We start from the raw sequence: 14385 nt of genomic DNA on the forward strand, positions 1-14385 counted from the left end.
ATGGATCCATGGTTTGGCTCCGAGGCTGAATGAGACTATCGTTTCCAAGAATCCAGCCAACAATGTGAGTTCTCAATGACATATATACATGTCGCTCAGATATAAGAGGTAGACCAAAAAGGAGAGGACACCAACATTCTGATGATGCCTAAGATAAGTCTTTCTCCTTATCTGGATCATCATGATTAGGAGGGAGGGGTGTTGTTGCAAAACAATTAAAAACTGAGGCAGAACAATTCAGGGAAACCAAGTAAGGACATTTTAGGGAAACTGAGTCAGGACAATTAGGGAAATTGAATCAGGACAATAAAAGAGAACTGTGGCACAATGGTATCCTGCGTATTCTTCCCTTTCTATACACTCTAGGTGATTTTATCAACTCCTCTGAGCTTAATTATTCTCTCTAAAGATGACTCACAATTCTAGTCCTAATCTCTCCTTCTAAAATTTAAATCTACATAGTCAACTGTCTATGGGTCATTTCCCACTAGATCTCCAAGATCTCTCAAATTCAATATTTTAAAAACACAACTCATCATCTATCCCCTAATACTCACTTCCTTTCAAGCCTTCCTTTTCTATGAAAAGCACCATCATTCTTCTAGTCCCCCAGTTTCATAATCTGAGTCTTTTCTCTGATTTCACGCTTTCCTCCACATTTTCAATCAACTGCCAAATCCTGCTATTATACCTCAAAAACATGCCTTGTACATGACCTTCTCTTTACTCATAGTCATAGTCAACACCCTAGTTCAGGTAATTTTCATTTCTTATCTAGTCAACTATAACAGCCTCCTAATTTTCTTCCTGCTTCAAATGTTTTTACTCTTAAGCCTCTTTTTAAAACACAGACAACAAAGTAAACTTCTTCAAATGCAGGTCTAAATTACTCCCTAATCTACTACATTCTAACATAAATATGTAAATAAAAGACATATACAAAATAAAATAAAGTGATGGTGAAAGAGTAACTAAAAGTCAGAATAGGTTGTTGAAGGAAATAATAAATGAATTGAACCTTGAAGGAAGGTAAAGAATTCTCTCCACACATACACACACAAAAAAATGAGGAGAATATTCTAGGCATTGAGGACAGTATATGAAAAGGCATAGAGAAGGGCAATGAAACATTGTCAATGTGACTAAAATGTAGTGCAAATGATGAAAGACACAGATTTCTGGGCTTGGATTTAGGAAAGTTTGGGTTTGAATCTTGCATCAGATACTAGATTTGTGATCCTAGCAATTCATTTAACTTGTCTGTGCCTCAGTTTCCTCATCTGTAAAATAAGTAAGTTGGACTCAATTATCTCTAACATTCCTTCCATCTACAAATCTATAAATACAAGAAGGAGAATAACTGTAATTAACCTGCAAAACTAGACTGGAGTTATGGTATGGAATTTCAAATACTTTAAATACCAAACAAAAGAGTATGTAACCCTAACCCATACTCTATTTGACAATAGGGAGTTACTAAAGCTTCTTGAGATCAGGGATTGACATAGTAAGATCCATAATTAAGAAGTATGAATTAGCATCTGCATAGAAGATAGAATGGAAAAGGAAAGACCAATCAGGAGACAAAAGCTTATTACAAAAGTCCAGCCATGGACTTTTTTTTTTTAATTACAAAATTTTTATTACAAAAGTCCAGGACATGAATAGAGTAATTGTATTATAAGTGGAGAAAAACAAAAGACATTCATAAAGTTGTGAACATAAAACCCAATAGACTTGACAACTAACAAACTGGAAGGTTTCTGGGATATTTGGTTAACTAGAAAAGTGCCAATATCTTCCAAAAAAGAAAAGTAAGGTGATATAAGGTTAAGAAAATGAGGTCTTCAACAGGATGATTTCAGAAAGGCCTGGAGGAACTTATACGAACTGATGCTGAGCGAGTAGGGACAGGAGATTATATACTTCAACCACAATATTATATGATGATCAATTCTGATGGACCTGGCCACCTTCAGCAATGAGATGAACCAAATTAGTTCCAATTGAACAGTAATGAACTGAACCAGCTACACCCAGCAAAAGAACTCTGGGAGATGACTAAGAACCATTACATTGAATTCCCATTCCCTATATTTTTGCCTGCCTGCATTTTGGATTTCCTTCACAGGCTAATTGTACAATATTTCAGAGTCTGATTCTTTTTTGTAGCAAAATAACAGTTTGGTCATGTATACTTATTTTGTATTTAATTTATACTTTAATATATTTAACATCTACTGGTCATCCTGTCTTCTAGGAGAGGGGGTGGGGAGAAGGAGGGGAAAAATTGGAACAAAAGATTTGGCAATTGTCACTACTGTAAAATTACTCATGCATATAACTTATAAATAAAAAGCTATTATAAAAATAAAAAGAAAGAAAGAAAGAAAAAGAAAATGAGGTCTTTTTTGGAAACACTGATCACAACAGAAACCGGTGCAATTATTAAGTGATAGCACTTGACAGTCAAATAAATTGGTTAACTTAACTATTTCACTATTCAAGGCACTTGGAGCAGTTGACATACAAGAATAAAACCAGACTTTTCTGCATTGCTCTCTTTTTAGTGTTCTCTTTCAGCAGTGAGTCTTTTCAACAAACCCAGGACATAGGAAGCAAAACTCATAGGGAAAGAGTGGAGAAGTGACTAGGAAGTGCCTACTATGTGACAGGTATCATGCTAAATACTTTGCAATTATTATCTTATTTGTTCCTTACAATAATCTTGAGAAGTAGGTACTACTATTATAGCCTTTTGTCATTAAGGAAACTAAAGCAGACAGAGGTTGCTGAAGTTATACAACTACTAAGTGTCAGAGGTCAGACAGGATCTAGGTCTTCCCAATTTCAGGATCCATTGCTAGCTACTGTGTCATCTAATTTAATAGTCCTTCTTAGCGTATTCTTTCCAGATGGTTTCACATTCTTTGTGTGATTCAATTTCAATTAACACATTCTTCACTATCTACTTCCTGCTTAACATGGTCATCCACTTTCATCATTTTATATGAACTTTACTCTCAAATTTAACTAAAGACACTCTGCAAGATAAATCCTAATGAGCTTCTCTTATGACATGAGGGAGGTGATGCCATGACATAGAAGTGACTTGGCTTTGCAATGTCACCTGTCTCCCTTTCCCTTCCAGATCCATCTAGGCCCAGGGGCAGGATATAGATCAAGAAGACTGGAAGTGGCTCTGGTATGAAATTGGCCTTTTTAACCTAAGGTCTTCAACAGGTCCCAGTTTGATTGAGACACACCCATTCAGTAATTAAGGCTAGGTAGCAACTGAAACAAAGAATCACCTAGTGCAAAAAAAAAAAAAAAAAATCTAAATAAATAAATGAATGAATGATTCTGGGAGGGTAAGACCATCAGGATTCCTGGCCAAAGCAGAAATGATTGCAATTTACATTAAATCTGAGTCAATCAGGACCCCCCCAAAATTGAACAAATGGGGCTTGGCCTAGGAAGTATTGGTGGTCAATTAGAATCAGATTGATTTTGGTTTAAAGCCTGGTGCTTAAGAAAGAAATCTAGCCAGTAACCCCTAGATGTCTTTGGGAGAGTTCAGAGGTGCAAAAAAGAAAAAAATGATTTTAAAAGTATCTGTAAATATCTGATTCCCTATATGTACAGAGGGAGAAAAGAAGGGAAAGAAGGAAAGGAAGGAAGGAAGCAGAGAGGGAAGAAGTAAAGGAGAGAGGGAGGGAGGGAGTCAGGGAAGGAAGGGAGAGACTAAAGGAGAGAAGGGGAGAGGGAAGGAAGAAAAGAAGGAAGGAAAGTAGGGGAAAAGAAAAGGAGGGAGGAAGGAAGAAAGGAAGGAAAGAAGGAAAGGAAAGAGGGAATCTTTCAACTGATCAATTTCAGTTTGTGGGTTAGCTTTACTCATGAAGGCTGTTATTTGTCCTTTGTTCTCAAAGAGGACCATGACATGAGGGAGTTGATGCTATAATATGCAAGTGAATTGGATTTAAGTGAGTGAGGGCTGTGAAAGGTAACCTGCCTTATTTTCCCCTCAAGAGCCATCTGGATCCAGTGGCAAGATATATTATACTATATTTTTCTCCTCTATGTAATCCTCATTATCTAAAAATCACAGAACATAGAGTCAGAAGACTAAAATATAAAAATGTCAATTCTACAATTCATTCTGTAACCTGAGTATCAATACTCTCTATATATTATTAGAATAATATATGCAAAAGGATCCCAGAGTGACAGTTTCCCAACGGTCGTTGTTCTATTTAACACTGTAACAGGACAGCAACATTGTGGGAAAAGACACAAGAAAAAAAAAAAAGAATAACATATGCACCAAAGACCAAAATAATTATCTTCACTTACTTTAAAAAAATCAATAATAATAGTGATCAATATACTCAAGAGTAGTGGGGAATATAAAGTTTTGGTCAATAAAGAGTAGTAAGAGCAAGCTCAATTCTTGGTTCTCTAAAGATGGCCAGCTTTTAAGAATGGAAGCTCAAAATTCAAGTTGTACCTTTGACACATGAAATATGATTTATCCCCAAAATTTTATGCCTATGTGTGCAAAGCAGGGAGAGGCAGACTTAACATTTTAGAAAGATCTGGCTTTAGAGTCTGGAATACTTGTATTCAAGACCTGTCTTTGACACATTGGCTATGTGACTAGGAAATTAATTTAGCTTCTCACTTACCCCAAGCAATCTTCAAAATTTTATGATGTAGAGAAGGTGCTGATCCATCATCATAGAAATTCTTACATGAAACATTACAACAATTTTAAAATTCACAGGTCTGATTATTTTTTTAAGAGAACAAGGTACTATACTAGCCACTGGGGATTCAAAGATAAATATGAAGCAATCTCTTACCTGAAGGAATATTTTTCTATTGGTGGCTATGTGACTATGAATAAGTCATTTAAATCTCTCAATTCTCCAGCAATTCTTTAAGATTGCCAGTTACAAATGGCTGCCAATCTGAAAAGGGAATTTCCATACTGGGAGTTCTTCTACAAAGCTAAAATAATAGGTCCTGGCAAAAATTTAAAAATGTCTTAAATATACTACAATTCAGCCCAAGATCGATAATCATTATAATGAAAATATGGCCCATTCTCAATGGAAAAAAAATTAAAATAATCAAATGAATAAGGATTCTTACTGACCATTTGGATGGTTGGTTGCTGTCCTTCATTCTCCAAGAGGACCACAATGACATCACTTTGTTAAAATCAAATTACAGGGTATCTGACTGAAGCTGATCAGACTAACATGAGCTTGTAATGCTCAACCACAGATTGGGCACAAATAGTTCACATGAATATAGCCCAGGTTATATGTTATATAATCTAATGGACAATCTAGAAAACTTGTAAATTGGTTCATCTATTTTAATCAAATACTGTGGACTAGAAATGAAATTGACCCAGAATTAAAGCAAGGAATTCAATGAACTGGACTGCCTTCAGGAAACAGTGCAATATTTCCAATTACTCCAACATACCTTCTAGGAGGAGGGAAAGATCCATCATACCAGTGCTAAGAGTTGTTCAGTGATTTTATATGGCTGCTAAATAAGAATTAGCACAATTTTCTAAGAACTAAAGTCATGAGCAAAGTAGAAGACAATGAAGAAACATGATTGATGGATATTAGTAAAAGACATGCTACAAAACAGAAAAAGTGGCATTTCTCTTTATGAGAAATAACTTATCATAAAGAAATGAGTCTGTGGTGGATAAAGCAAGAGCAGAGGTTAAGAAATGGTAAGGCTGTTTGCTTCAATGAAATTAATGCAATGTCAAAGGTTCCTCAATGCATTGTAATGCATTGAGAACACAGACAGGAGTTGGGAAGAATGGATATACACGAACATACATATACATGAAAAAATTGTGTTTTGTGGGGGAAGCATGACTAAGAATTAAGAATGTAATTCAGAAAGGAGAAATAATACACATGAAATTTCCTAAATGGCTTACTGTTCACGCTTATGCTGTTTAGAAAGGAAATTAATTGATTGACCAATGTTCTTTAAGTGTACTTTACACTTAAACTGAGGTTTCTGTTCTAGTAGTAGAAGGAATATTAAAAGCAAACTAGTCTAATAACTTCATTAAGAAAAAAAATAGATGGAAAATTGCTCAAGGTCAAACAGCCAGAATGTTAAGGTAGGTTCTATGACTCCAAATCCAAATCCAAAAGTTCATTTCCACTGTCCATACTGACCATCTTCAGAAAATATGTTCTGAAAGCAAGTCACTAAAGATAAGAGGGAATTAGTCCATAACTGACATGACTAGAGCATTATTTCATTAGGTTAGCTTTTAGACAAAGACCAAAAGATTCTCACTGCCCAATGAAACAAACAAACAAAAAAAAAATTGAATATGTTAGCAGGATAACTTGAATCATTTTTCCTTTAAATCTTGAGGCATATCTAAAGACCTCTGACACTGAAATAGTATAAATGTGCCATTTTGAATTATGAAGACTTTTAAAAATTGTTTAGCTGTTTTCAGGCTTTTAACAATAACTTTAAACACTTGTTTATAATTCCTTCTCAAAGACTCACAATTACTTATAAATAATTCTAAGAAGTTTTTTTTTAAAAAAGCTTTACCAAAATTCTGCTTTTCTAACAACTCCCACATGAGTAGAAGCTAAATCTAGAAGCAAGTGTTATCTAAAAAATAGGCCAGAAAACTCATCCTGATTGTTATAGTTGGCCCAATCTTAGGAGAATAGCAAGAGGCAAAAAGCCAAATCAACTGAGTGACCTTCCCTGGCCATCTTGAGCCCAGAGCAAACTATTTCTTATTTTTAGCTGAGGACAGAAGGAGGCCTGACTTCTAAGTCTGGAGATAACCCTATTTAGGAGAAAGATATAGGTCACCTCATAGGATATAAGATTAAAGGCAACACAGTCTCAACTAGCCACAGAGATGTCCAAGAAGTGGCATGAATTTTTAAGGTCAAGCACACACACAAAAAAGGACATTTGGGGAGGGTGATAATGGAAAAAAAAAAGTTTAAAATAAGCACAGAATGAAGTGCATATAGCAGGTACATAACAAAACTCTGTGCTTTCAATTTAATGTATTTAGGTTCAAAAATAACAGATAAGGATTGAATTGGTGATAATAGGAAAGTCAATTGAAAGGTGGAAAAATATATAAAGCATTACCTAAAAAAAGAAAATTATTCTCAGAACAAGTCTATAAGATGTAGTGATTCTCTTAAGGTTAAGTAACTAATGAGCGTTTCCTGACTTTCTGAAGCATTTAGATTTGTAGTCAGTAAACTTAGGGTTATGCTTCTAACTTTCTCACTAATCATTTGGAACACTGATCATGACCTAGAGCTGAATGAGAGCTCAAAGATCATCTAGTCCAACTTCTTTTACAGATTAGAAAACTGAGGACCAGAGGACTTATATCTTGCCCAAGATCACATAACTAACAACTATCAGAATCAGAATTTGAACCCAAGCTTTATTCTCCAAATCCAGTACCCTCTCCACTACATTACAATGGATAGGTCATAATTTCTCTGTGTTGTCTTTAGGTTCCAGTATTATTCTAAAAATTAAATAAAATATTTTAAAAAGGAGATAAACAGATTAAAGAAAAAATATTACAAGCAGCCAGAAAAAAAATTCAAATATTGAGGTGCCACAATAAGGATCACTGAAGATCTGGTTGTCTCTGCATTAAGGGATTGAAGGGCCTGGAATCTAATATTCCGAAAGGCAAAAGAACTTGGAATGCAGCCAAGAATAAATTACCCAGCCAAGCTGAGCATTTTCTTCCAGGGAAGAAGATGGACATTTAATGAGACAGATGAATTCCACTTGTTTCTAAGGGAAAAAAAAACAGAACTAAACAAAAAATTTGATCTCCAACCATAGGACTCAAGAGAAGCAGAAAAGGTAAAAGGAACTCTTGAGAACTATAATTCTGTTGTGGATATATATAAACACTACCTGTATAATTTGATTTTACTGCTATAACATAAAAAAGGGAAGTAGAAATGGAAAGGTGATAGAAAAAGGGGAAAGAGGGATAAAAAGAAGGAAACTATATCCCATGAAGAGGCAAAGGAAACCTATCATATCTGAAGGAATTTAGAGAGGGGGAAGAACATTGTGTGAATACTAATCTCATCAGAGTTGGCTCAAAGAAAAAATAATTGCCATATTTGTTTTACAGAGAATCTTCTTTCACCTCATTAAAAAGGGGGAGAGGGAAAAGGAAAAGAATAATAAGGGAAGGGAACAATAAGGGGAAGAGATTCGAAGGGGGGAGGAAGGGCTCCTAAAGAGGGTGAGTGGCATGATATAAGTGGGGCCCATAAGTTTAAAACTAGGAAAGAGGGTTAGGGGGGATAAGAAAAAGAAAAGCATAATCTGGGCATATAAGATGGCAGAAAATACAGAACTAGTAATTTTAACCATAAATGTGAATGGGATGAACTCTCCCATTAAGCTGAGACAGATAGCAGACTGGATCAAAAGTCAGAAACCTACAATATGTTATTTACAGGAAACACATTTAAAGCAGGGAGATACATACAAGTAAAGGTAAAAGGCTGGAGCAGAGTCTAATATGCTTCAGGTGAAGCCAAAAAGCAGGGGTAGCCATCCTTATCTCACATCAAGCAAAAGCAAAAATTGATCTAATTAAAAGAGACGAGGAAGGAAACTATATCTTGCTAATGGGTAGCATAGACAATGAAGCAATATCAACACTAAACATATATGCACTAAGTGGTATAGCATCTAACTTCCTAAAGGAAAAGTTAAGAGAGTTGCAAGAAGAAATAGACAACAAAACTATAATAATGGGAGATCTCAACCTTGCACTCTCAGAATTAGATAAATCAAACCACAAAAAAAAACAAGAAAAAAATTGAAGAGATAAATAGAATATTAGAAAAATTAGGTATGATAGATCTTTGGAGAAAACTGAATGGAGACAGAAAGGAATATACTTTCTTCTCAGCAGTTCATGGAACCTAAACAAAAATTGACCATATATTAGGACATAAAGACCTCAAAATGCAGGAAAACAGAAATAGTAAATGTTTTCTTTTCAGATCACAATGCAATAAAAACTACACTCAACAAAAAGTTAGGGGTAAACAGACCAAAAAGTAATTGGAAACTAAATAATCTCATCTTAAAGAATGATTGGGTAAAACAGCAAATTATAGACACAATAATTTCACTCAAGATAATGACAATGAGAAGACATCATCCAAAATTTGTGGGATGAAGCCAAAGCAGTAATAAGGGGAAATTTAATATCTTTAGAGGCTTACTTGGAATAAAATAGAGAAAGAGAAGATCAATGAATTGAATTTAAAAAGTTAGAAAAAGACCAAATTAAAAACCTCCAATCAAATTACTAAATTTGAAATTCTAAAATTAAAAGGAAAAACTAATAATATTGAAAGTAAAAAAAACAAAAACAACTATTGAACTAATAAATAAAACTAAGAGTTGTTTATGAAAAAAAACAATAAAATTGATAAACCCTTGGTAAATCTGATTAGAAAAAGGACAGAGGAAAATCAAAGTAGTAGTCTTAAAATTGAAAAGGGAGAACTTTCCACCAATGAAGAAGAAATTAAAGAAATAATAAGGGGTTACTTTGCCCAACTTTATGCCAATAAATTTGATAACCTAAGTGAAATGGATGACTACCTCCAAAAATTTAGGCTTCCAGATTAACAGAGGAGGAAGTAAATTGTTTAAATAGTTCCATTTCAGAAAAAGAAATAGAACAAGCTATTAATCAACTCCCTAAGAAAAGATCCTCAGGACCAGATGGATTTACATGTGAATTCTACCAAACAGTTAAAGAACAATTAGTCCCAATGCTATATAAACTATTTGAAAAGATAGAAAATGAAGGAATCCTACCAAATTCCTTTTATGACACAGACATTGTACTGATACCTAAACCAGATAGGTTGAAAACAGAGAAAAAAAATTATAGACCAATCTCCCTAATGAATATTGATGCTAATACATAAGATATTAGCAAAAAGACTACAGAAAATTATCCCCAGGATAATACACCATGATCAAATAGGATTTATACCAGGAATGCAGGGCTGGTTCAATATTAGGAAAACTATTAGTATAATTGGCCATATTAATAATCAAATTAACAAAAACCATATGATCATCTCAATAGATGCAGAAAAAGCATTTTATCAAATCCAACATCCATTCCTATTAAAAAGTCTTGAGATTATAGGAATAAATGGACTTTTCCTTAAAATAATCAGGAGCATCTATTTAAAACCAGCAGTAAGTATCATATGTAACGAGCACAAACTGTCACCATTCCCAATAAGATCAAGAATGAAACAAGGTTGCCCACTATCACCGTTATTATTCAATATTGTATTAGAAATGCTAACTTTGGTAATAAGAGTTGAGAAAGAGATTAAAGGAATTAGAGTAGGCAATGAGGAAACCAAAGTATTTCTCTTTGCTGATGATATGATGGTATACTTAGAGAACCGCAGAGATTCTATTAAAACATGATTAGAAATAATCCACACCTTTAGCAAAGTTCTAGGATACAAAATAAGCCTATATAAGTCATCAGCATTCTTATATATCACTAACAAAATCCAAAAGTTATAGTTACAAAGAGAAATTCCATTTAAAGTAAGTACTAATAGCATAAAATATTTAGGAATCTATCTCCCAAAGGAAAATCAGAAACTTTATGAGCAAAACTACAAAACACTTTCCACACAAATTAAGTCTGATCTAACCAACTGGAAAAATATTAAATGCTCTTGGATAGGGTGAGCAAATATAATAAAGATGACAAGACTACCTAAACTAATCTATTTATTTAGTGCTATAGCAATCAGACTCCCAAAAAACTAGAAAAAATAAAAAAGAAAGAAAGAAAGAAAAAGAAAATGAGGTCTTTTTTGGAAACACTGATCACAACAGAAACCGGTGCAATTATTAAGTGATAGCACTTGACAGTCAAATAAATTGGTTAACTTAACTATTTCACTATTCAAGGCACTTGGAGCAGTTGACATACAAGAATAAAACCAGACTTTTCTGCATTGCTCTCTTTCTAGTGTTCTCGTTCAGCAGTGAGTCTTTTCAACAAACCCAGGACATAGGAAGCAAAACTCATAGGGAAAGAGTGGAGAAGTGACTAGGAAGTGCCTACTATGTGACAGGTATCATGCTAAATACTTTGCAATTATTATCTTATTTGTTCCTTACAATAATCTTGAGAAGTAGGTACTACTATTATAGCCTTTTGTCATTAAGGAAACTAAAGCAGACAGAGGTTGCTGAAGTTATACAACTACTAAGTGTCAGAGGTCAGACAGGATCTAGGTCTTCCCAATTTCAGGATCCATTGCTAGCTACTGTGTCATCTAATTTAACAGTCCTTCTTAGCGTATTCTTTCCAGATGGTTTCACATTCTTTGTGTGATTCAATTTCAATTAACACATTCTTCACTATCTACTTCCTGCTTAACATGGTCATCCACTTTCATCATTTTATATGAACTTTACTCTCAAATTAAACTAAAGACACTCTGCAAGATAAATCCTAATGAGCTTCTCTTATGATATGAGGGAGGTGATGCCATGACATAGAAGTGACTTGGCTTTGCAATGTCACCTGTCTCCCTTTCCCCTCCAGATCCATCTAGGCCCAGGGGCAAGATATAGATCAAGAAGACTGGAAATGGCTCTGGTATGAAATTGGCCTTTTTAACCTAAGGTCTTCAACAGGTCCCAGTTTGATTGCGACACACCCATTCAGTAATTAAGGCTAGGTAGCAACTGAAACAAAGAATCACCTATTGCAAAAAAAAAAAAAAAAATCTAAATAAATAAATGAATGAATGATTCTGGGAGGGTAAGACCATCAGGATTCCTGGCCAAAGCAGAAATGATTGCAATTTACATTCAATCTGAGTCAATCAGGACCCCCCAAAAATTGAACAAATGGGGCTTGGCCTAGGAAGTATTGGTGGTCAATTAGAATCAGATTGATTTTGGTTTAAAGCCTGGTGCTTAAGAAAGAAATCTAGCCAGTAACCCCTAGATGTCTTTGGGAGAGTTCAGAGGTGCAAAAAAGAAAAAAATAATTTTAAAAGTATCTGTAAATATCTGATTCCCTATATGTACAGAGGGAGAAAAGAAGGGAAAGAAGGAAAGGAAGGAAGGAAGCAGAGAGGGAAGAAGTAAAGGAGAGAGGGAGGGAGGGAGTCAGGGAAGGGAGAGACTAAAGGAGAGAAGGGGAGAGGGAAGGAAGAAAAGAAGGAAGGAAAGTAGGGGAAAAGAAAAGGAGGGAGGAAGGAAGAAAGGAAGGAAAGAAGGAAAGGAAAGAGGGAATCTTTCAACTGATCAATTTCAGTTTGTGGGTTAGCTTTACTCATGAAGGCTGTTATTTGTCCTTTGTTCTCAAAGAGGACCATGACATGAGGGAGTTGATGCTATAATATGCAAGTGAATTGGATTTAAGTGAGTGAGGGCTGTGAAAGGTAACCTGCCTTATTTTCCCCTCAAGAGCCATCTGGATCCAGTGGCAAGATATATTATACTATATTTTTCTCCTCTATGTAATCCTCATTATCTAAAAATCACAGAACATAGAGTCAGAAGACTAAAATATAAAAATGTCAATTCTACAATTCATTCTGTAACCTGAGTATCAATACTCTCTATATATTATTAGAATAATATATGCAAAAGGATTCCAGAGTGACAGTTTCCCAATGGTCGTTGTTCTATTTAACACTGTAACAGGACAGCAACATTGTGGGAAAAGACACAAGAAAAAAAAAAAAAAGAATAACATATGCACCAAAGACCAAAATAATTATCTTCACTTACTTTTAAAAATCAATAATAATAGTGATCAATATACTCAAGAGTAGTGGGGAATATAAAGTTTTGGTCAATAAAGAGTAGTAAGAGCAAGCTCAATTCTTGGTTCTCTAAAGATGGCCAGCTTTTAAGAATGGAAGCTCAAAATTCAAGTTGTACCTTTGACACATGAAATATGATTTATCCCAAAATTTTATGCCTATGTGTGCAAAGCAGGGAGAGGCAGACTTAACATTTTAGAAAGATCTGGCTTTAGAGTCTGGAATACTTGTATTCAAGACCTGTCTTTGACACATTGGCTATGTGACTAGGAAATTAATTTAGCTTCTCACTTACCCCAAGCAATCTTCAAAATTTTATGATGTAGAGAAGGTGCTGATCCATCATCATAGAAATTCTTACATGAAACATTACAACAATTTTAAAATTCACAGGTCTGATTATTTTTTTAAGAGAACAAGGTACTATACTAGCCACTGGGGATTCAAAGATAAATATGAAGCAATCTCTTACCTGAAGGAATATTTTTCTATTGGTGGCTATGTGACTATGAATAAGTCATCTAAATCTCTCAATTCTCCAGCAATTCTTTAAGATTGCCAGTTACAAATGGCTGCCAATCTGAAAAGGGAATTTCCATACTTGGAGTTCTTCTACAAAGCTAAAATAATAGGTCCTGGCAAAAATTTAAAAATGTCTTAAATATACTACAATTCAGCCCAAGATCGATAATCACTATAATGAAAATATGGCGCATTCTCAATGGAAAAAAAATTAAAATAATCAAATGAATAAGAATTCTTACTGACCATTTGGATGGTTGGTTGTTGTCCTTCATTCTCCAAGAGGACCACAATGACATCACTTTGTTAAAATCAAATTACAGGGTATCTGATTGAAGCTGCTCAGCCTAACATGAGCTTGTAATGCTCAACCACAGATTGGGCACAAATAGTTCACATGAATATAGCCCAGGTTATATGTTATATAATCTAATGGACAATCTAGAAAACTTGTAAATTGGTTCATCTATTTTAATCAAATACTGTGGACTAGAAATGAAATTGACCCAGAATTAAAGCAAGGAATTCAATGAACTGGACTGCCTTCAGAAAACAGTGCAATATTTCCAATTACTCCAACATACCTTCTAGGAGGAGGGAAAGATCCATCGTACCAGTGCTAAGAGTTGTTCAGTGATTTTATATGGCTGCTAAATAAGAATTAGCACAATTTTCTAAGAACTAAAGTCATGAGCAAAGTAGAAGACAATGAAGAAACATGATTGATGGATATTAGTAAAAGACATGCTACAAAACAGAAAAAGTGGCATTTCTCTTTATGAGAAATAACTTATCATAAAGAAATGAGTCTGTGGTGGATAAAGCAAGAGCAGAGGTTAAGAAATGGTAAGGCTGTTTGCTTCAATGAAATTAATGCAATGTCAAAGGTTCCTCAATGCATTGTAATGCATTGAGAACACAGACAAGAGTTGGGAAG

The 14385-nt window shown here is 34.5% G+C and overlaps 1 protein-coding gene and 2 non-coding genes across 3 annotated transcripts in view; 2 read left to right on the forward strand and 1 right to left on the reverse strand.

Annotated features, from left to right (window-relative positions):
• RSPO2 (R-spondin 2) overlaps positions 1 to 14385 on the reverse strand; it is a 262417-nt gene that overhangs the window by 107003 nt on the left and 141029 nt on the right. The gene's annotated exons all lie outside the window — the stretch shown is intronic.
• Positions 4172 to 4296, forward strand: LOC127546088 (small nucleolar RNA SNORA16B/SNORA16A family). Its single transcript, XR_007949949.1, has one exon. It is a non-coding gene; the product is annotated as a small nucleolar RNA SNORA16B/SNORA16A family (small nucleolar RNA).
• On the forward strand, positions 12708 to 12832 carry LOC127546089 (small nucleolar RNA SNORA16B/SNORA16A family). The gene has a single exon (XR_007949950.1). It is a non-coding gene; the product is annotated as a small nucleolar RNA SNORA16B/SNORA16A family (small nucleolar RNA).

Source organism: Antechinus flavipes, chromosome 1 (assembly GCF_016432865.1).
Source record: "Antechinus flavipes isolate AdamAnt ecotype Samford, QLD, Australia chromosome 1, AdamAnt_v2, whole genome shotgun sequence".
Taxonomy (NCBI): Eukaryota; Metazoa; Chordata; class Mammalia; order Dasyuromorphia; family Dasyuridae; genus Antechinus; species Antechinus flavipes.